We start from the raw sequence: 22,862 nt of genomic DNA, 5'->3' as shown, positions 1-22,862 counted from the left end.
AAGCTGATGACAGGGGGAGCTGGAGCTCCCGTTTCATCAGCCCTTGGGACTTTTTCATTTTCTCAATAATGCAGAGAGCAGGCCAGCATGCCCTCCAGTACAAGTTTCTTTGTCAACACCAAACTACATGCACAGTACACACTACACTTCCTTTTCAAAATTAAAAAAGGTTAATGGAGAACATAAACCATGCCTCGGAGTCCCCAGGGGGAGGGGACCATAAATGCCCCCAACGTCTGCCCCTCTCTTGGTGACAACTCCTCGACTTGCCTGGAACCACTGTCTGATTCACTTCTTCTTCATTTCTGCAATATTCCTGGCCTTTCCGCTAACTTTCTCTCTGTTAAACACCACCTCTTCTCCTCTAAACCTCACCTTCTCTTTTTAACCAAGACTCAGCTGTCTGAGGCAACTGACAGCAAACCCTTTTCTGTATCCTCCTACTTTCTCTATACTCATTTCAAAGCCAAAGGCAGCTGTTGTGTACATGTACGCAACGGCTTATCTTGCTCTCATGTTCCTGAACTGGTTTCTTCTGAATTATCTACTCTCTGGCTTCGGTTTTCCTGTCTTTCTCTGACTAAATACAGTATACCAGCGCTGTTTACTTACCCCTTAATTCTACTGACTATCAAAAAATTCTTCGACACTTTTACTTCTACGATGGAACACATTCTATCCATTTCTCCTTTCTCTGAAATCTCCATTCTAGGAGATTTCAATGTTCACCACCATCTCTGGCTCTCCTCTCCTTTCACTGATCCACATGGTGAACAAGCCTACACCTTTTCTATCCTTAATGACCTACAGCAGCTTGTACAGCACCCTACCTGTATCCCTGATGATTTACCCTGGAATGATTATTGCTTCCATGGCCGGGAGTCATCTGAGTGTGCCTTGCGCATTACGGAGGTTATTCTCTCTGGCATGGAAGCATATGCATGAAAGCCTTGGTTTAATCATGCTTGTTCTAATGCTGTCTGCAACAAGGAGAGGGTCTATAAAAGGTACGAAAGCCAACCCACACCTGAATCACATTCTTGTTTATTTTTCTGCCCGGAATCATGCTAAGTCTGTTCTTTGCTCTCCTAAAAATAATTTCATTCATACTAAATGCTCTAAACTCTCCGATTCGAATTCTTCTCGCTGCTTCTGGCACCTTGCCAAAAATCTTTCTAACAACTTTATCTTATCATCCATCCCTCCTCTTTTCAACTCTGATGGCTCTGTAGCTATTTCTTCTACTGATAAAGCAGACCTCTTGCTCAGACTTTCTCCTCAAACTCCACCTTAGATGATTCCAGTGCTGTTCCTCCATCACTTCCCCCCTCTGACTTCCTCATGGCTGACATAAAAATTTCTTCAGCTGATGTATTTTCTACAATCACCGGCCTCAATACTAACAAGGCATATGGACCTAATGGGCTCCTTCCTGATGTCCTCAACAACTGTGCTTCTGTGCTAACATCCTGCCTAGGTAAACTCTTTCCCATTTGTCTTTCAACTTGTACCTTTCCTTCTTGCTGGAAGTGTACTCTCATGCAGCCAGTCCCAAAGAAGGGTGACCATTCCCAGCCCTCTGATTATTGTCCAACTGCTTTGGCCCTATCAGGTTTCGAGGCTGGGGACATTGTGTCCGTGCTAGAGTCAGCCACTCTCAAGCTGACCCACATCGCGGCATAATTTTTTCTTTGATCCTATTATGTAAATACTGCTCATGATAGAATATTGGTTTTGGTGTCATTTTAAATCTGAATTTTGTACTTTATCGCAGTATATTAAAAAAGGAGAACAAAGAAAATAAAATGTCAAAATGATAATTTGAAGTCAGGAGAAAACAAAAATTTTATACCTTGCCGTAGAAAAATATACAGTAAGAAAAATAATAATAAAGATATGTACTATCACGATCCAAAGTTTCTTTACCCCCCTGAGTGGAGGAAGGTCGAAGCTAAGGTTGAAGAAATGACGGGCCACCGAACACAAGCCAGTTCATGATGGAGGGGTTCACCAACCTGAAGCTTAGGATAATAAGAATCACCCGGATAAAACACACGAGCCTATTTATGAATCACGGTATCATGAACCATTATTAGTCTTGTATACTGGCAGTGTCCGATCATCTGCTCTTGCTACAACCTTGGCTTCGACCTTCTTCCACTCAAGGGGGTAAAGAAACTTTGGATCGTGATAGTACATCTGGTTTAAACCATGAAAAACTAGGATAAACTACCTTTACAATGACGTATAGATTATGGTAATTTTTGCATTTTATTGCGCAGTGAAGTGAAAGGAAAGAGATGCACAATTTTATTTTAGTCTCGGTCGCATATTCGCTTTGCAATTTTTTTCTTTGATTGGTCAGTGTAAACACACTTCTTATGATAAGATGCTGATTGTGGTGTTATTCTGAAGCTGAACAGTTGTACTTTATCGCAGTAGAAAACAAAGAATATAAAAAGTCAAAGTAACGAGTTGGAGTTAGGCAAGAACCCCAAATTATAAACTTTGCTGTAGAAAAATACTTGCCAAGAATAAAGTGATAAAGAAACAAAGCCATGAGTCAAACCAGCTGTGCAGTACCCACCAGGGATAGCGCAACCATTCTTTTATGTCAGGGTCGAGTCTCTTTGTTATGACTCGTAAACGTGATTTATAATGAATATTATACAAAAGTTTCTTAAAGTGACTATTAAAAGCATCATGGGAATCTCTGAGGTTGGATTTGAAATGACGAACAAAACAGTCATTTGAATCTCAAAGGGTTAACATCCTGTGTCTCGTAAGTTTTTGAGTCTATTCTTAATAGAAAAATTTTAAAGCATCTTTCCTATCACAAACTTCTTTCTGACAGTCAATGTGGATTCCATCAGGGATGCTTCACTGGTGATCTTCTCACCTACCTTTCAGACTCCTGGTCATCCTCCTTTCGGGACTTTGGCGAAAGGTTTGCCATTGCACTTGACATCTGAAAGGCTTTCCATCGAGTCTGGCATAAATCTTTAATTTCCAAACTGCCTTCTTACGGTTTCTATCCTTCTTTCCGTGCTTTCATCTACAGCTTGCTTTCTGGTCTTTTTATAGCCGCTGTAGTAGACGGCTATCATTCTTCTCCTAGATCTATCAACAGTTGTGTTTCTCCGGGCTCTTTCCTATCACCAACTCTCTTCCTCTCATTCATCAATGATCTTCTAAGCTGTATATCTAACCCTATCAACTTGTACGCTGATGATTCCACCCTTCACCTTTCCATTCGGTTCCTGCTACGTCCATCTCAGCAGTTACTTCAACAAACAAGGAATGAAGCTATGGCACACCTAATGACTGACTTGGCCCATATCACTGACGGGGTTAAAAATAATCTTGTTGTTTTTAATGCATCAAAGACTCAGTTCTTACACCCATCAACCCAATAAAATCTTCCACAGGAGTACCCTCTAATGTTTAACCCCTTCCCGCGCAGATAAGTTTCTTAAGTTTTCTGTGCCGTGACACGCGAGCTTTTTTCCCCTCCCACCCCCGGCCACTGCGCACTCCAAAAATGTGTATTCTCGGTTTATTTTCACCACCCAAACATATTTACTTTGCCACAAAACCCACATATTCCTATTCGTCGATGTTTGTTCTACACGATAAGCAAAAAGAAAAAAAAAACACCAAAACACACACTACAGTATACGTACGTTAGGGCCCTCCGCATAAACATTCAGGATCATAGATTTCACTTCCCAACATCACAAGTCGAATATTTGCTAATCAATCTCTAGATGTTGTACAATCAGTCGAAAGAGAATTTTATTAGCTTTTCAATGAGGGGGGGGGGGTCCCAGTTTGATACGAGGTATTGTGGTTGAGTAATAAGTGAAAAAGTAAAACCCATTTCCGACAGACAACATAATTTTTATTTGGGGAGCTTTAGCGAATAACTTTTCACGAAACTGTTGTTTTCATTTTATCATCCTATGCATAATTTCATTCGCTTTCATTTGAGCCAACAACGGTGATCCTAGGCCTCACAGTAATCGAGAAAAATGCAAACAACTACGGTGTATTTTCCCGTGTACTGACCCGCCGTCGGCCTCACTCACGTTCTTCTCCCATAGCGCACTAACACTTTTATGCTTGCTAGCTATGCTTTCTTTGGTTTTATATCAATAGCTATTATATATAGTTACTTCTGTTTTGTTTTCAGTCCTTTCAGAAACCACACATGAACACTAAACCTGTTGCTAGCAACTGAAACTGAAGCTGTACTTTATTTCCCTGTCATTTGTGTTGAGGTAAATAACAGTATATATGTATATGTAAATATACTGACATAAACAGAGGTAAATAGATAAATAAAAAAACAATATCACGTACTTCTCCAGTGGCGATGATCTTCCTGCAGGACCGGATTGGTTGGGAGGTGAGGAGTTTTGTACTGTGTGTGTGTGTGTGTGTGTGTGTGTGTGTGTGTTCTGTATGTGTGTGTGCTCCACTAGTGAAGGTATCGCTCGGTATGGTACCGCTCGAAACAAACACCCATGCCAAGCGGCACATCACATACGAAACACATGTTCTTTGTGTCCTTCCTCATTCCCAGCTTCAGGCACAAGGTACATCTGAGCCTCTTCCTGTCGGGGATCCTCGTCCGGTGGTGGCCCAGAGTGTAATCCAACCTCACTTTGTCGTCAATCACCCAGCGACACTTGCTTGGATACCATCATGCTCTGTGGTCTGTCGTGCTGGAGCTGGAGGCCCAGGCACGGGTTCTCCCGATGGACCAGCTCCTGGAGGTGGTGGTCCTGCTGCAGATGGTGCTGGTGTGGAGTGTCCTGCAGGCAGTGCTGTTGCTGGTGGTGGCTGGGCCCATCCTAGCTCTGGTAGTCATGCCTGCTGGGTACCAGGTGTCAGCCCCAGCCATGTGCAGCTCCGGTCAGATTTTGGTGATACAGTCAGCGCTGCCAACGCCAAAGCGTCTGGGGTTCAGAGTTCGAGAATTTCGACTCGCGTGTCTGACACACACATACAGACACACTGAGAGAGAGAGAGAGAGAGAGTATACACCTAAGGCATGGTAACGGACATTGAAGGAGCGTCTCCCTATCTCATTACAGTCACGACCAATATTTCTTTGAAATATGGAATCTATATACTTTCATAAATGTAAAAGACTAGTGATTTTATTATTACTTTATTCCCATGTCACATGAATTTATGTGGTCAGGCAGCATAGTATTATACTTACTCAGAATACATCCTATGCATGTAAAGTCATAGCTAGGAACCGCTGACAGGTAACATTTTACCACATGCCTTGCCCAGTGCAATTGATGTTTTAATTTCAACTGCACTTGTGTAGTTAAATAGATGATGAAAGTATAGCACATCTGTGTCTCGTGAGTAAGCTATGAAACACACGGATGGTCGGGTCTCCTTACATTTTGTCTAAGCTGCGGGTTACTCACATAAATGACGGATGCGACCAGAACGTGGATAAGCGTCTTACTTTAAATTATGATTAGTAAAGTGAAATCAATATATTGTTTTCTCTTTTAATAATATTATAATCGTAATAATAAACACTAAAAGAGATGAAAGACTCAATTGCTCTGATATTTACTATTACCATATTAAATATCCAGTCCACCCACCATTTTTCTCAATCATTTTTTGTAGCCTCCGCGTCACTGATGCCACGTGCGATTGCATCAATTCTGGCCTGTGCCTGTGATACTCCCACTGCCGTTGAACGTGGGCCATCAGGGTGTTGGTATTTCTCTCAATTTCCATTTCCCTGCTGTTGATAATCTGGGCCCACACGTGCTCAGTGACATTCATGCCAGTTCCTTTGCTGGGCCAATTAAGGAACTCAAGGTTGTTCTGCCTCAGAAACCACCTCTGTACAGCGTGAGTAGTGTGGATCGGGCACTTATCTTGAATGAAGAGAACGGGCTCTGAGGAAAAGGGTAATCTCTTTCCCAGAGGGAAGGCAGGAAACTCTCCTCTAGAGTATCTGTGTCAGCTGTGAACCGACCTTCTATTTGAAACACGTCACACATGCCGTGTTGACACACCCAATCCCAGACATTGCACGTGACGTGACCAGAGCGGGCCTCGTCCGGAATGTTGGGTCGGTGAAGATGCAGGAGAAAATAAGCGTGATATTATTGCCTTCTCATATCAGTCATTAGTAATATACAGTACTTTCTAAGTGGCATTATGGGTGTGCATTTAAATAAATATACAGTATTAATATTTTACCTTTATATAGATCGGTGCAAAGGAGTACACTAAATTATTACCAAAGAGCAATGATGCACATAGTTTTCATTATTGGGGTAACACAATATACATATTGCGAAAGTAACTATAGGTTTCTGTTATTGGTCATGTGCCACACTATTCTACTCTGAAAGAACATTCGTCGGATATATATATATATATATATATATATATATATAACTAGCCAAGTTGGTCCTGACATTTAAGATGAGAGTGACCAGCCTCACTCATCCCTGAGTGGCATTACATGAGCAATAAACCTCAACCACCCCTTGGATAAAAGCCTACACCGGCTCAATCCGATTGGAGTGCCGTAATTATCTACTAAACCACCAGGTGCCAAAATCTGGCTACATGGTTACCATCCAGCATAGTAAATGGTTTCCTGGTGTACAGGAAACCATTTCGCTTGTCACTCAGCGTAGAGTCACCGACAGGCAGAAGAAAGAAGAAAGAATGAAGGAAAGAAAGAAAAGGGAGTGTACAGTCACCCGTAGACAGGACGAGGAAAGAACGAAGGAAAGAAAGATAGAAGAGGATGGAAGGAAAGAAGGATGGAGAAGAAAAGGGTAGACACCCGAGAGCAGTGTATATAATTAAAGTCGTGCAAGGGAGAGAAAAAGACGGCGCAATGTTGTAAGGGGGGAGTTGCGACGCTGGTGACCCAGACCCTGTGCGTATGAAACAACCAATTTTGTTTTATGTTTCCATGTGCTTTGGAACAGACACAAAGTTGGGTCACAGTAAAAGGTGTTTAGAGTGTAAATGTGATGCGCATATGGTCCCTTAATCGTCTCATCCCGCCAAGGCGGGGTCACAATAAACCAAAAAACTAGAACAACCATGCAAACTCCGGTCACATTTGCATCACATTCACACTCCCAACACCGTAATACGTTATATAGTATTTAAATCTGTGATTATTAATTTACAATAAAGCCGTATATATTGCAAGACTGTCGACAGTTCATATCTTACCGTGTACAGTATTATCCCTCCTTCGACAATGGACTCTGCCATGGGAACTAGAGGAGAAATGCTGCTCATCTGTAAAGATGGCTCTGCTCCATAAGTCATCATCCTGCTCAACATGAAGCTATGCAAAAGCCAGTCTTCCTGCACAGTACTGGTCTGTCAGGCGTTCCTTCTGAGCTGGGGTGCGATGGTGTATTCCAGCGTGATATAACCTTCTCCTTACAGTTCTGGCTGACACTTCTAACTGCAAGTCATGCCTTATTGCTGCTGCATTGGTAAGGGGGTTAGCTTCCGCTGCAGCAATAATGTTCCCATCCTGTACTGGTGTCCTCCTCCTTAGGGCTCCTGTTCTCTCTAAGAAAAGGGGTTTGCTGTAAACCCAACGAGGTTGTGATGCATTTATTGAGGTGTTCTCAAACGTTACTATCATAGTTTGCGTGGGTCTTTCCTAGGGACTGTGTAAGGTTTTAGTGCATCCGTCCGACTCCATGAAAACTGAATGATCTGCATATGCAGTATCGTTTCACAGGACGAACGTCACTCTCTCACCTTGTCAGAGCCACTCAGAGGGGAGATGTTGCCATATGCAGGTCGCTTAGTTGTATCAATCTGGACGAATGGACTACATTACTATTTCACGTGCTAACACTGTCACCTCCATAGAATCCACGAAAGTTTGACAACACATTGTTAACCAGTTGGGACAATTCCCTTATATGATATTACCGACAGAGGAACGTGGTGAAAAGGACTGTTTATATTACTCTATACGCCCATATCTATTCTCCTCATCCCTTATCTGTTTTATCAATGCTCACCCCTATTTCGCTAACACTGGTGGAAGAGAAATCACGTAACACTTAGATATGTCACATAATGTGAAACTTTTAGTAATGTTAATGGATCCTAAATGTAATCGATAGTTTAATCACCAGCTATGCATAATGTGTGAAACAATGATATGGATTTGTAGTTAAAGGGTATGTGGAAAAACTAATCACCTCCTTTGCATTTCCTATAACATGGTCATTTGAGAATGGGAGAGTGGGAGAGATGATAAGGTTATCGGAAGACTAAAGAGGAAGCCAGAGCTACAATGCGTTTTGCTCACGTCTTTGCTACAGCCAGGTTCTGATGCACTAAATAAACATAAATAACATGTAAATATGAACTACTACTGTACTATAATGTTACTGTAAGTCATACATTGCTGTGAACAACATTTAACCATAATAGCACGCTTAACAGCTTAACACAGACCCTACTTTACTCCAACCCCATTACTGACAGGAATAAACCTCTGATACCCTACACTACCCCACCACTAACCAGTAATGCAGGTCACAAGACAATTGTTGATGGTTGTAGACTAAGTATGCACATAGAACTTAAAGACCTTACGCACGTCGTTTATGTTTCCATTGGTGTTCCACATCGTAATCCACTTAGCGACGGTCCTTGGTGCCAGGCCAAGTCGCTGAGCGATAGCACATATAGACAGCCCACTATCGCTCAGAGCGATGATGCTGCCTCTCAACTCCAGGTTTTGCTCCTTCCTGTATCCGTATGATACAAAGGAATCTCGGATGATTTCCTCCCTCCTTCCCTCTCTGTCAGTGTCAGACAGGCGAGTCGAAATTCTTGAACTGATGCAAACGTTTGTGGCATCATTGACGCGAAGACCACAGAAAGTGATGGTGAAAAATGGTCAGTGAACTGGATATTTAATATGGTAATAGTAAATATCAGACATTTGAGTCTTTCATCCCCTTTAGTGTTTATTATTACGATTATAATATTATTAAGAGAGATAATAATATATTGATTTCACTTTACTAATCATAATTTAAAGTAAGACGCTTATCCACGTTCTGGTCGCATCCGTCATTTATGTGAGTAACCCGTAGCTTAGACAAAATGTAAGGAGACCCGACCATCCGTGTGTTTCATAGCTTACTCACGAGACACAGATGTGCTATACTTTCATCATCTATTTAACTGCACAAGTGCAGTTGAAATTAAAACATCAATTGCACTGGGCAAGGCATGTGGTAAAATGTTACCTGTCAGCGGTTCCTAGCTATGACTTTACATGCATAGGATGTATTCTGAGTAAGTATAATACTATGCTGCCTGACCACATAAATTCATGTGACATGGGAATAAAGTAATAATAAAATCACTAGTCTTTTACATTTATGAAAGTATATAGATTCCATATTTCAAAGAAATATTGGTCGTGACTGTAATGAGATAGGGAGACGCTCCTTCAATGTCCGTTACCATGCCTTAGGTGTATACTGTGTGTGTGTGTGTGTGTGTGTGTGTGTGTGTGTGTGTGTGTGTGTGTGTGTGTGTGTGTGTGTGTGTGTGTGTGTGTGTGTGTCAGACACGCGAGTCGAAATTCTCGAACTCTGAACCCCAGACGCTTTGGCGTTGGTAGTGCTGACTGTATCACCAAAATCTGACCGGACCTGTACCTGTTGTAGTCCTCCACAATGACAGGCTTGTTAACGACCTTCTCCACATAGGTTGTCTGCCTGTCATGACCCCACACCTTACTTCAAACCCTCTTCGGAATGGTGTCTGGAGTGTGGAGGGTGGACATCATGTTCACAATGTGCTTGTCTTTCCACAGTAGGACTAGCACATTGTCCTTGTGCCTGTATGCCATGCCCCTCTCGGGCAGGCTCTTAGCCCTGGCAATGGCCTGCAGCTGGCATGGTGCTCCTCTAGGCAGCCATAGGGTCCCATACACTTAAAAGGCTGCAGCGAAGAGTCGTTTGCACAGGTCTACAGAATTGTAATAGTTATCCATGAACAACTTACAGCTCTGGTCCTTCAACGGTTCCATGAGGCCCAGCACGGTGTTCTCGAGGGAACGCTACCCCCTCGTGTAGACCTTGAAGTTTCAGGTGTAGCCTGAGGACGACTCAGCCAGCATGTACATCTTGATGGAATACTTGTTGGGCTTCTGGGGGTTGTAGACACGGAAGGACAGCCGGCGCTTCCACCCCAGAGAGCCCTCATCCAGGCTGAGCTGCTCCTCGGGTTGGTACGCTGACTGGAACCACTGAAGGAGGTACTCCATGACCATGCGAAAGCGGATAAGCTGATCTTGGTTGTGCCGTGGAATGGTGAACGAGTTGAAGGTGAAGGATGGTCGCGAAGCATCTTCCACTCATCGCCTGCTGGACCCTATGGTAGTCGTGCAGCTCAGAGCTCCTCCAGTAGTGCCTGATGGTCGGGATGTGCACAACCCCCACGGAAAGGTATAACCCCAGGAACTTGGCCATCTTCTCTTCATTGCTGGAGAACCAGGCATCCAGCTGAGATCCCAGGAATGTGGCATACCGGTTGGTTTCCACAGTGAGGTATGACAACAATTCCTGCATGATTAAGAGCTGAAAGAATTGCAGGGGAGTTGTTGGAATATCCACTTTGATCCCTTGGGAGCCAGTGAACTGCCCGTGGTTCAATGTGAATTGGCCACTGCTCCACTTAAGATCCTCTTCAGTGGCAGTGGTGGCGGTGGCACCAGGTCGGCCTGTCGACACCCTTCGGCCTGCCTCCTGACCCCTTGGACGTTCTCCATGTCCAGGCAGCGGACCACGGCACCCTCATCTGCGAGGGGACGCTTCGGACGAGGATGAGGACGAGACAGAGGGCTCTGGGGACACCAGTCTCCTCGGCCTGGCTGACGAGGATGTCACTGTAGCATCCTGCATGGCAGAAGCGGGTGGAGGGGCCATCACAACGAACGATGGCCAGGTTTCCAGTGACGCTGGCTCGCCAAGGGGGGCAGAGGGGCCTGGAGAGTGGAAGCTGACGAAGAGAACAGTGGGACTGGCAGGTCCTAGAGGTGGGTAGGGGATTCTCCGGGGATTCTCCGGTAAAGCCAGCCAATGATGGTGGTGTGGTCTCCTGCGATGGAAGGTGGTGGGGCAGCTCCACTTGCTGACCAGATGACAGCAGCTCAGCCTCCTCCACCCCAGAACGGTAGCTCTCAATGTCACTCTCCGACTCTACCTCATCGAGGATCTTATGCCATTTGTGTGGTGCCAACCTGCATTTCATCTCTGCAAGACTGCTGTCATTGCAAGCCATCTGGAGAATAAATTGCTGTTGAAGGGATTCAGGACCCTGTGGTAGTCCAATGCTGTGGTAGGAGAGTGAGCTGAAGTGAAGGTGTCAAATATTTTATTCACAGCCAGCCAAGAACTTGGCTCAACACTGGCACAACGCAAGAGTTCATGATATACGTGTATGTCCATGAAAAACATTGTCTCCTACACCTGACTTAGTTCACAGGTAAGGGCCACGAGCACGTGGTTACCTCTTTCATTTACTTTCCACATTACACATAACCAAATCTATCATTTTTATGAGATACACAGTACATTTCACCACTAATATGTAAATGGACGTGTTCCGTAGGCCATTACCTGTGTGCTAAGGTGTAGCAGACAGTGTTTCCCTTACGAGAACACGCTGCAGTTGGTTAGTTTTTCACTGTCTTTCACATAAAACATAATCCAACCTATCACTTTTTTTTTTTAATGAAATACACAGTATATGGTATTTCACCAAAAAAAAAAAAAAAAATCTAAATGCACGTGTTCCTAACCTTGCATTACATTTCACTACCTTTGTGCTAGCTCAGGTGTACAATATGCACTCTTCATTACGAGCATGCAGGTCAGTTTTTCACTGTCTTTTCACTTAAAACATAACCTAATCTATCACTTTTTATGAGATGCATAGTATATTTCACCACAAAAGTATGTAAATGCACGTGTTCCTAACCTCATGTTGCATTTCGCTACCTTAGTGGTAGCTCAGGTGTACGAGACGTTCTCTTTCTTACGAGCCAGTGGGTCAGTCTTTCACGTTATTTTCACATAATACATAGCCAAATCTATCAACATATGACATACACAGTATATTTTATCAATAAATTGTAAATGCACATCTTCCGTAGGTCAATTACGAGGCCCCTACCTGGGTGGTAAAGTGTAGCAGATGATGATTTCCAGACGATCATGTGGTTCACTTTCACTTTCTTTTCACCTAAACACATAACAAAATATATCACTATGAGATACACAGTATATTACACCATCTACAATTACGTATCTCATGTTGCATTTCGGTACCTTTGTGCTAGTTCAGGTGTACGAGTCATTCTATTTTTTATGAGTACATGGGTTAGTCTTTCACGTTATTTTCACATAATACATAGCCAAATCTATCAATATATGAGATACACAGTATATTTCACTAAAAAAATGTAAATGCACGTGTTCCTAACCTCGCGTTGCATGTTGCTACCTTTGTGCTAACCCAAATGTATGAGACGTACTCATTCTTATGAGCAATTGGGTCAGTCTTTTTCTGTCTTTCACATATAACATAACCAAATCCATCAAAATATGAGATACGCAGTATATTATGCCACAACAAGAAGAAGTAAGTGGCCCTTACCTGTGTGCTAAGGTGTAGCAGATGATGTTTCCCTTACCTGAAGATGCTGCAGTGCTTACTATTTTATTTCACAAAACACACAATCAAATCCATCATTTTATGAGACATACTGTATATTTCACCACAACAGCACATGAACTTGCTCTGTAAGTCACATCTGCGATACCTAAGGTATCTCAGATGATATTTTCTGACTAGCACATGGTACAGTGTTTACGTTCATCCACACAAGCATATGATAAACATAACACTATAACACTCATGTTTTATTTCATGCAAAAAGCATACAGAATAAATATAACAATATGATTAAATCAAATATCTCTATAAACCTCCTCTCTTTTATTCCCTCCTGACAATGGCGTGTAGTGGCTGTAAGGCCTATGTGACTCATGCCCTAGCCAATATTTCATCACATACACTCGTTGCACTATACTCCTATCTATTGCACATTAACCCTCCCCATGCTGGTGCTGCTTTTAAAACGGTCTAACATAATTGCGTGCTCAGTGCCAGTGCCGTTTTAAAATGGTTTTGATTTCAAAAATTCATTGTGACTGCAATTTTCAAGCAAGGCACGCAAAAATTGGTGTGCTTGTAGGGCAACCTTCATCTATCTGCCCTCAGGCGGCCTGGCCCATACACCCACGCGCTCCCGCCTCACGCTCGCTCTGCCTCACTCTGCTTGTGTCAGTCATACAGTGCAGTGATGTCTCGCCGCAGTCTCTCTGACAAGGAGACTCAAGACCTCCTGTGGGTTCCCTACACTGGGGAAAGCGATTTGGAGGATGACAATGTGCATGATAAGGACTACATCCAGCATTAGGAGGAAAGTAGAAGAGATGATGAAATGCCCTCACCTAGAAAATCCAGGTATGTGGGCTACACTAGGGCAACAAGTGGTAGGAGGTCAGCTCCACATCGTCGTCTTGCACGTCACGATGATGAGGAGGAAAGGGAGGAGGAAGGCAGTCCTGCAGTTGAGGGGTGGTTGGGGAGGCAAAGGATCTCACCACGTGGGAAGGAAAGTGTGAGGAGGAAGCGTGGAAGATTTGGGAAAGTTCCATTGGTGGGGGAGAGTGACTCATCTTGCCCACGCTTTCCCTTGCCCCCACATGACCCAGTTCAGCCCAGCAACTCAGGACAAAGTCTTCCCACCTTCCCCACACCCAGCACCTCACGTGAAACTCTTCCCCCATTCCCCACACTTCCCCATGCTTCCCCACAGCCCGAGGAACATGGAGGCGATGATGATGATGAGGAAACGATGTGGGAGTGGGAGGACGGTAGTGACTTTGTCCCCCATATTCACCCGTTCACCCACGAAAATGAGGCCGGGTGTAGTGTCCCTGAACTTCACCATACCTCCAGTAGGCTTGACTTTTTCAGGAACTACTTTCCTGTGGAGTTTGTTTTGAAGATTGTGGCCCTGACAAATGCCTTTGCTGCATTTGAACATACACAACACAGCCGATTGTTTGAACCTGACATGACCCTGGGTGAAATGTTCTCCCATTCCCATTTGTGCTTTTGATGGGGATATTGAAAAAAAAAAATCAGCTTCCCTCGTACTGGACTGTGGATCCAGTAATGGTGACACCATTTTCTGGCAAGGTGATGGGAAGGAATCGTTTTCAGTACATCCTGAGCCGCCTTCATTTTTTTGACACCCTTGACCCTGCTAACGCAAACAACACAGTCAGGATGAGGAGGATACGCCTGGTTTTTGATCACCTTCGAAATTCATTACCTCCTCTCCATACCAAGACCTCGTCATAGACGAGAGTCTAGTGCTATGGAGAGGTAATATTGCTTTTCATCAGTATATCCCCAGCAAAAGACACAGGTTTGGCTTCAAAATCTTTGTGATGTGCAACTGTAAGACTTGGTATGTGCAGGACATATCCTGTACACAGGTGTTCAGATGGACATCACAGAAGATAGAAGTTTGGCACTCTCAGGGGCTGTGGTAAAAATGATGATAGAGGAATACCTTCATCGTGGGCACGTCTTATACCTCGATAATTGGTGCACAAGCCCCCTTCTCGCCAGGTACCTTCACCTGTAGGAAATTGGTCTGTGCGGCACTGTAAAGAAGCACCGGCAGTACATGGTGAAGGTGGGGAGGAAGCTTCAGAAAAACGAGGTTGTTTTTTACAAATCACATAATATCCTCGCAACAGCATGGCACCACAACTGCAAAATATTCCTCCTCTCGTCTGTTCATTGGCCCCTTGTACACCGCACAGACAGTGTAAATTACAGGGCAGAAGGGCGGTGCCACATCTGGAAACCAGAACCTGTCTTGGCATACAATGTGAATAAGCGACAGGTGGATCAATCAGACGCCATGATTTCCAGTGTTGACTGTGCCAGGCCCACGATGAAGTGGTATAAAAAATTATTCTTCCATCTCCTCAACATCACCGTCCTCAGCGCTATCTCCACGCACATACCACTGGCATCCAGGAGACCTTCGAGGGCTATATTCGCAAGCTGGTGCGGGAAATAGTGGGGGAATATGGGGAAGACAGAAGTGCTGCTCACCACCACCACACCACCGCCTCACCTCTTTGCCTTACCTCCAGACTATCTATCTCTCTCTATCTAGACACTTCCTCAAAATCGTCCCTCCAAGTGGAACATGTCAGAATCCCCAGTGGTGGTGTCATGTGTGTGCAAACAGCATTGTAAGGCCACGTACTCAGCGTAAGGACTCAAGGTATATGTGTGCAGAGTGTGATGTAGGACTGTGTGTATACCCATGCTTCGAGGGGTACCACACTCTCGCTAACTATTGAGAAACAATAGTGTGGTAATGACAAGCGATAAAAAGATGCTCAAAAAGTGTTGTAAATACGAAAAAAAGATGTTCAGAAAGTGTTATAAGTACTGCATACAGTGATGACATGTTGTAAATATTTTCTTGTAAATGTAAGGACTGAACTTTGTGGTGTAAAGTTTTACATATGTTCTCGTAAGTGTTAGACGATGTATTCACAGTGAGATGATCAAAAATACTCTGGTAATGTTTGTGTATACTGAAGGCATATTGTAAATAATTTACTGTAAGTGAAGGGGCTGTATATTGTGAAGTTAAGTTATACATATTTTCTCCTAAGACAATGCATTCACTGTGATACGTATAGTGTTGCATGAGTAGGCCTAAGTGATTTTTTTTCCCCAAAAAACATGATTTCTTTATGAAATATATATTTTTTTTTGTTGGTGTGAAGTGACAGAAAAGTGTTAAGACCAATCTTATACCTTCACTGAGTCATGTTGACAAGAATACATGAGTTTACCTTGCAAAGAAAATGGGTTTTCTCTCACCGCTGCTGGGGATTCCCTGCCTGCTGACACCTGCAGGTGGCCAGAAAGACTATGAAAAATGCACTTTCAGCCTCTGGTGAGTTTCTTTATGGTCACATTCGTTTTTATCACATCAAAATCTATCATTTTAGCCAAAAAGCCAAAAAAAGAAAAGAAGCAAAAAATTGGCCGGCATGGGAGTGACACTTAGGGCTTGAAGTGGATGGCACATGGTGGGTTAACACTATCTGCCATATTTCAGTATAAAACAAGGACTTCATCAACACCTTGGCAAGTATTCCATTTAAGACAATGCCGTGTCATCAGGCAGTTTCCTGCCTCTCCCTGCTAAATATTTCACCATGTCCTTCCTCACTAGCTATTGCACATTATATTCACCTGATTCACTGTCACTGTTGTTCAATGGTTGAATACTCACATTGGGGGCAGGGTAGAGGGAGTGTAGTTGTTGGGACATGCTGAAAAACAGGGTAGGCCTAGCACAATTTCCGTTGGGCCAACGGCTGGTAATGGCCAGGAATGATTCACAAAAACCTAATTTCCTATTGCAAACACCAAATCTAATCACAATAGTGCCCAAAAAGTAAACACAAGCACTATTGGTATGGTGGAATATGACACGCGCCCGGGACAGGGGTAAATAGAGTACAATTTAAATGCCCCACTGTGCGCTACCTTCTCCCTCGACAGCTGCTGTGGAACTAATCAACCTGTCTGGGCTGGTGCACATCTCGGGCCCCAAGGTTGCCAAGTCATTTCTTTTGACAAGAAGTGCAGGAACTATGATGCCTCCAAAAATGATGCCGATCAGCTGAAAACTTTTTCTCTGACGAAAGTTCTTATACTTAAATGACGACAAACACATCATTGAATATAGTCGCGCCCACACCCATATGACGACAAATGCGTCATCGTGGACAGAGGGGTTAATAATGTCCAGCTCAATCCTGCATTATCCTTGAACATGCTTGGGGTTTCATTAACTTGGGGTTTATGGTTGGAAAGTTCATATTACATCTCTTGTAAAATCTGCTTCCAAGAGATTAGGTATGCTAAGCTGACTCCATACATTCTTTACCCCTGCACAGTTGCTGATTATTTACATAGGTTTTATTCGCCCCTGTGTGGAGTACAACTCTCATGTGTGGGGAGGTTCCCTACATACAGCTCTTCTCGATGGAGTGAAGTCAAAGACATTTCATCTCATTAACTCTCCTGCTCTTACTGTCTCCCTTCAACCTCTGTCTCTTTGCCGCACTGTTGCATCTTTATCCCTTTTCTGTCATTACTTTCATGGTCACTGCTCCTCTGAACTGTCTGCTTGCATCTCTCCACCTCTACAACAGGTGTGTAGCACCCGTTTTGCAACAAACTCTCATTGCTTTTCTGTCCAGCTCTCTAATGCAAGAGTTAACCATTACTCCCATTCCTTCATTTATACAACAGCTCATCTCCGAAACTGTCTCCCTCTGTGTATTTCCTACCTCTTATGACCTCCAGTCTTTCAAATGCAGTGTGTCCAGGCTTCTTGAAATGAACGGATCTTGAATTTGGCTCTCTTTTGTATTGTGTGTTTTTTTCTTGGAAGGAACTGTTATGCGGGCTCCTAGCCTTTGGTTCCTTCCTCCTCATAAAAAAAAAAAGAACATAGCACTCAGTACATCATGCACCACACCCCATCATGTGCCATAGCATTCAGTACACCATGCACCCCACCATCATGCACCATAGCACTCAATTTACAGAAGCGGAACCAGAAAAAGACCAGGGGGGTTTACCACATGACTGAAGAGTGAAATTTCATTAGCATCACCTAGTTTCTGTTTTATTATTTGCTTCGCCCTGATCATAACATTTATTAGATCCACGTGAGATTAGTAGAAAAGACTAACACAAGAGAAAATATGCCCATGTCGCCAGAAAATAAGGTAATCTTGACATCTAATATACTATTGAACTAGCCATGTGTTTGTTGTTTGTTTCTTTGCACACAAGTCCCATAATGGCAAAAAGGATCTTGATGAAAATTGGCATATTTATTGGCATCCAACCAAAACCAAAGCCATTCAAGTTTCAAGTCGATTGAAATTTTCTAAGGGGTGTTTTTGAGCAATTTTTCCTCCCATTGGCATAATGTAATTTCATAAAAACTGATAACCAAGCTTTCATCACCTTGATTTTTCAGCTCGATAACTCGACAATTAACAAGCAGAAAACGATGCACATGCCATATATGCAGCAGCATGAGTATTGTTTTGGAAAAAATGCCTGCTGCTGTTACAAGCAGATGGTAGATCAGAAAAAAAAATAATAATAATAGAATTGGTTTGATTACTTTTCTCTATTAAGTGTACGGTGTACCCTGAAGACACTAACAAGAGAATGAATGTGCCACAAGCGTGCTAGAGATGTCAAAAAACAGAATAACTGGAACTGAGCAACGCATTACCTTATAATTTTCAGTAACATGGTGTTAGCTGCTAATCTGTCAAAACCAACTGGCTATTAAATTGAAAACACAACACTTATTAAAGACTGAAGTGATATTGGGTTTACTTGACACAAGCAAGTGCATAAAAAAACTCACATATAATAGGCGTCCACAATGAAAGTGTGGAACATGTTCGAGCAAGCGAGTGAGTGAGCTAGTCAGGCAGTGCTGAATATTGTTTCATGGGGCTCATCATCTTCCTCTGATTTCCTGACTTGAAAATACTAAAAAGAACTACCAGAAATATACTCTGACACTTCCTAAAACCGACTCTCTCAGCAATCGTCGGAAAATATATACTCGATTTACTGAAAAACTATTGGGAATTAATGGCTTTCTATGAAATGAAAATAGTTGAGGATTTTCCAAATTGGTGTCTATCTTTCTTGTAACTTCAAAATTGGGTGAGATATCCAAAAAAAAGTGCTCTACTGTACTACACACTTCTCCTCCCTACCCCTGCCCCCATTTCTTGCTGATGTGATAAATCTTTTGCTGGGGTACATATGTCGGGGGTTCAAACTGTGCCTAAATTTGGTGTTCTTGCTCGCGAATGTAAGTGGTACTAATCATATAAAAGCAAAAATCAGAGCAGTATTGGATGTTAATCCCATGAGTCTATAGACGTCCAAGGAGTGAATCTTCAATGCAGTGAATCACTGGAGCTCAACATCGTTAAACTTGGCATCATACCTCCTTTGTTAACTCTCATATCACCTGTACTGCTACGAAAGTGGGTACCAAATCAAAACTGGAGGCTTTGCTATTCATGAGCAACGTTCCTGAGCCGCTGCTAAGCCAGGCATACCAAACAGGTGCGCATAACTTATTGCCGATTTCCGGATGTCTTAAGCGAGTCAATGTATAAGCAACCATATCCGATATGACTTCATATCAAGCTGTTTGTGAGTACCCTGGAGAAGACTGCTTCAATGCTCCTGGGATAGTTATTCAACCTGAATGAGAAGACAACAGGACAGCCACAACGATGACGTATGGAAGCGAGGTGTGGACCTTGCTAGAGGGGAACAAGTCAAGAGTGAGGGCAGTGGAAATGAGTTATCTGAGAGGAGCATGTGGAGTGACATGGAGGGACAGGTTGTCGAATGAAAAAGTGAAAGAACGTTGCAGGGTGGATGAGGATGTGACTGAGATAATTAGGAGAATTACACTGAGGTGGTTTGGACATGTGGAGAGAATGGAGAATGAAAGACTGACTAAGAGGGTGTATGTAGGTGAAATGGAGGGAGGGAGAGGGAGGGGGAGACCGAGGATGAGGTGGAGGGATGGAGTTGAGAGGTATATGAGGGAGGGGGGAGTGAGTTGGGGGGAGAGGACTGAAATGGTGGGTAACAGGCTTGGAAGCGTTTTGTGTGTGGACACCCTTTGCGGGATTAGGGGATCAGGCTATAGACAGATGGAATGGCAGAAACACTGTACTTAAGAATGCAATATTTAAAAAATCAAACCAAAGATTATCGATGCATGCAAAATGGAGAGAAAAAAACTAAAACGAGGGCACAGCCCTTGAGCCCACCGTAGGAGCAAGGGCTGAGCGGCATGAAGGGCCGTGAAGCACTTGTTTAACCCCTAAACCGCGGGCTTGTTTTGCTTTGACTTGCGGCTCCCGTGGGCATATTCGCGCTTTGACAGACTCTCTAAAAATATTTGCCAAAAATCAGTTATTAGTCCCACAATATTAAAATTTTATATACATATGGCACATAACTTCAGCTTTCTCCTGGGATGTTTGTTGAGCCTTCGTCGAGTACCGTAGGACTAGTGGAGACATCTGAAGTTGGGTAACGAAGTCTCCACTTTACACTTCCAGACAACCAGTAATATGATTACCACAGCCTGATATTATCACTAGAAACACTATTCTATGATTCTCAAATAGTTTGGAATCCATACTCCAAAAAAAAAAAAAAAAACGCTGTGAAAGCAATGAAAATTACGAGGGCGTATGACCTTCCCACTTGTGATCATTCGCTGCTGGTGTTCTGTCATTAATTATTCATAAAAACACTCACACTTTATATTTCTATTACTATATAACACTTATATATATATATACAGTCTTTATCCATAAGTTTCCTTCAGTAATAGTAGTTTATTGTCACTGTAGGCATTCAATTTCTCTTTCAGTAAAATACGTAGCATTCACTTTCTCGTCCTGTATACTAGCGTTGAGTGAATGTCACTTTCACCTTCACTTTCATAACTCATAGTATTCATACATGCTAGAGTGAAACTTTCACTTTCATTTACTTCTAGTATATATACTCATATTCTTATAATACTACTCATTTACATTTCAATTTACATTCTCTATTTTATTTACATTATTTACATTTCTATTTTATTTACACTGTGTTAGGCACTGTCACTTGCAGTAACTTATAAAACTATTTTCCACTGTTCACTTATATTTACATTCATTGCTTTCACTTGCTGTTTACACATTATTTACATTTCCACTTGCACTGTTTTACTCACCAGAAAGATCGTAGTCACTCTCTATCATTTGTCAGCCCTTTACCTCTTTCCACACGAGGTTTAGTAGGGGGTAGAGGTCACATGGCCCTTTGCATGGGGCTAAAAAGCGGCGGAATTTGACAGGCGCGAATCCGATGTACTTTCTCCTTGAAAGACGACAGTATACTGATACTGGTGGCCTGCCTAGGGAGAGTGCAATACTGCCGATGTCAGCCTTGTGACAGCTGCTAATATACAGCTATGAAATGACTGGCAGGAAATCTAGACAATACATAATAAATTAGGTAGTTCCAGGTGAATGTAAATATCACTTAGGCTTCTCCCTTCCCTCCTTATATATATTTTTATTACGAGAATAGATTATACGGTATATTTCAAGGGGAAATAAACAGCAAAAATTAGTGAACGAGTGCACGTGAGGTGTTGTCAGGTGATAATTAGCCAATTCCAGGTGTATGGCACTATCACTTACCTTATTTCTTTTTGTTATATATTATTTGGTATAAGAATAGGGCATAGGGCTTATTTCAATGGATGAAATCAGTGGAAAATTCCAGGGAAGACTTACTTAGCACAGAATACAGTGTGGTGGCCTGCAATAATTAGGTAGTTCCAGGTGAATGTAAATATCACTTAGGCTTCTCCCTTCCTTTCTTATATATAATTTTATTACGAGAATAGATTATACTGCATATTTCAAGGGAAAATATACAGCGAAAATTAGCAAACGAGTGCACGTGAGGTGTTGTCAGGTGATAATTAGCCAGTTCCAGGTGTATGGCACTATCACTTACCTTATTTCTTTTTTGCATATATTATTTGGTATAAGAATAGGGCATAGGGCTTATATCAATGGATGAAATCAGTGGAAAATTCCAGGGAAGATTTACTTAGCGTAGCATGGCCGGGCAGGCGAGAGGAGAGGGTAATGGAGGGGAGGTAGGGAGGGGAGTCAAGAACGGGGAGAAATGGCTAAATTGTCAACAATGAATGGGAGTACAGATGAGATTAGGAGTGCTGACTAGTGTTGGACATTGGCAGTACTGATACATGTTACAAGCCATCACTTGAAAGCCCGGGCAAATTCATAATAACACAGAATTACAAAAGTGACGCCCCGTGGTGTGATCCCTTGCTCCCAAGCATCACGAAAGTGACGCTCCGTGGTTAAGGGGTTAAATAAATTATTTTGCCACTGGAATATTTATACATGCTCTTTGGTGCATTAACACAGGTTTGTTTGCATTTGACCATCCCAATACTGTATACATAATTTCATCCTGAATGCTTAATTATAAGTCAAGATATATAAAAAAGAAAGGAGATTGTGTAAACATATATAGTTTTTGGAATTGTAATTTTTTTTTCTGGTGTTTTTGCTTTTCACAGAACGGTTTGTTTACATTTGGTTAGCATGTCCGGTCAACAACTCCAGGCCTCAATCACTAATTACATAGTCTTGAAATTACTTAATATACTTAAATACATGCAAGTAACAAAATACTTTCCATTTCTCAGAAACATTGTATTTAAGTTGCTAGCGAGTACACATTGAGGAATATTTCGCGTTCACTCGAGCAAGTCTTATTTGCTAAAAGATGTGTTAAACTTGGATAACAATCGTATTAAAGAAAAAAAAAAAAATATCCTGGGTTGGATGATAGCTCTTTCCCAACTCCTTGAATCTCACGTGGTCCTGGACAGCAACCAGTTACCTCCTGACTGCAGGTTGCAGATGCTCATTCACCGTCACCGGTAGGCGCACTAAGTGGTTTCCGTTGGTGGTGACTGAGTCAGCATCACGCAATCAGTG

General features: G+C 42.6%; 1 protein-coding gene across 1 annotated transcript in view; it reads right to left on the bottom strand.

The window, feature by feature from the left end:
• Nucleotides 1-22,862, bottom strand: part of LOC145398041 (glutamate receptor-like) — a 131,174-nt gene that overhangs the window by 12,856 nt on the left and 95,456 nt on the right. The window lies entirely within an intron of this gene.

This window comes from Coenobita brevimanus, chromosome 44 (genome assembly GCF_032717465.1).
Source record: "Coenobita brevimanus isolate Jiangsu-jjx chromosome 44, ASM3271746v2, whole genome shotgun sequence".
Taxonomy (NCBI): Eukaryota; Metazoa; Arthropoda; class Malacostraca; order Decapoda; family Coenobitidae; genus Coenobita; species Coenobita brevimanus.
Note: the sequence above shows the minus strand (reverse complement) of the source record. Positions and strands in the feature narration are given on the sequence as shown.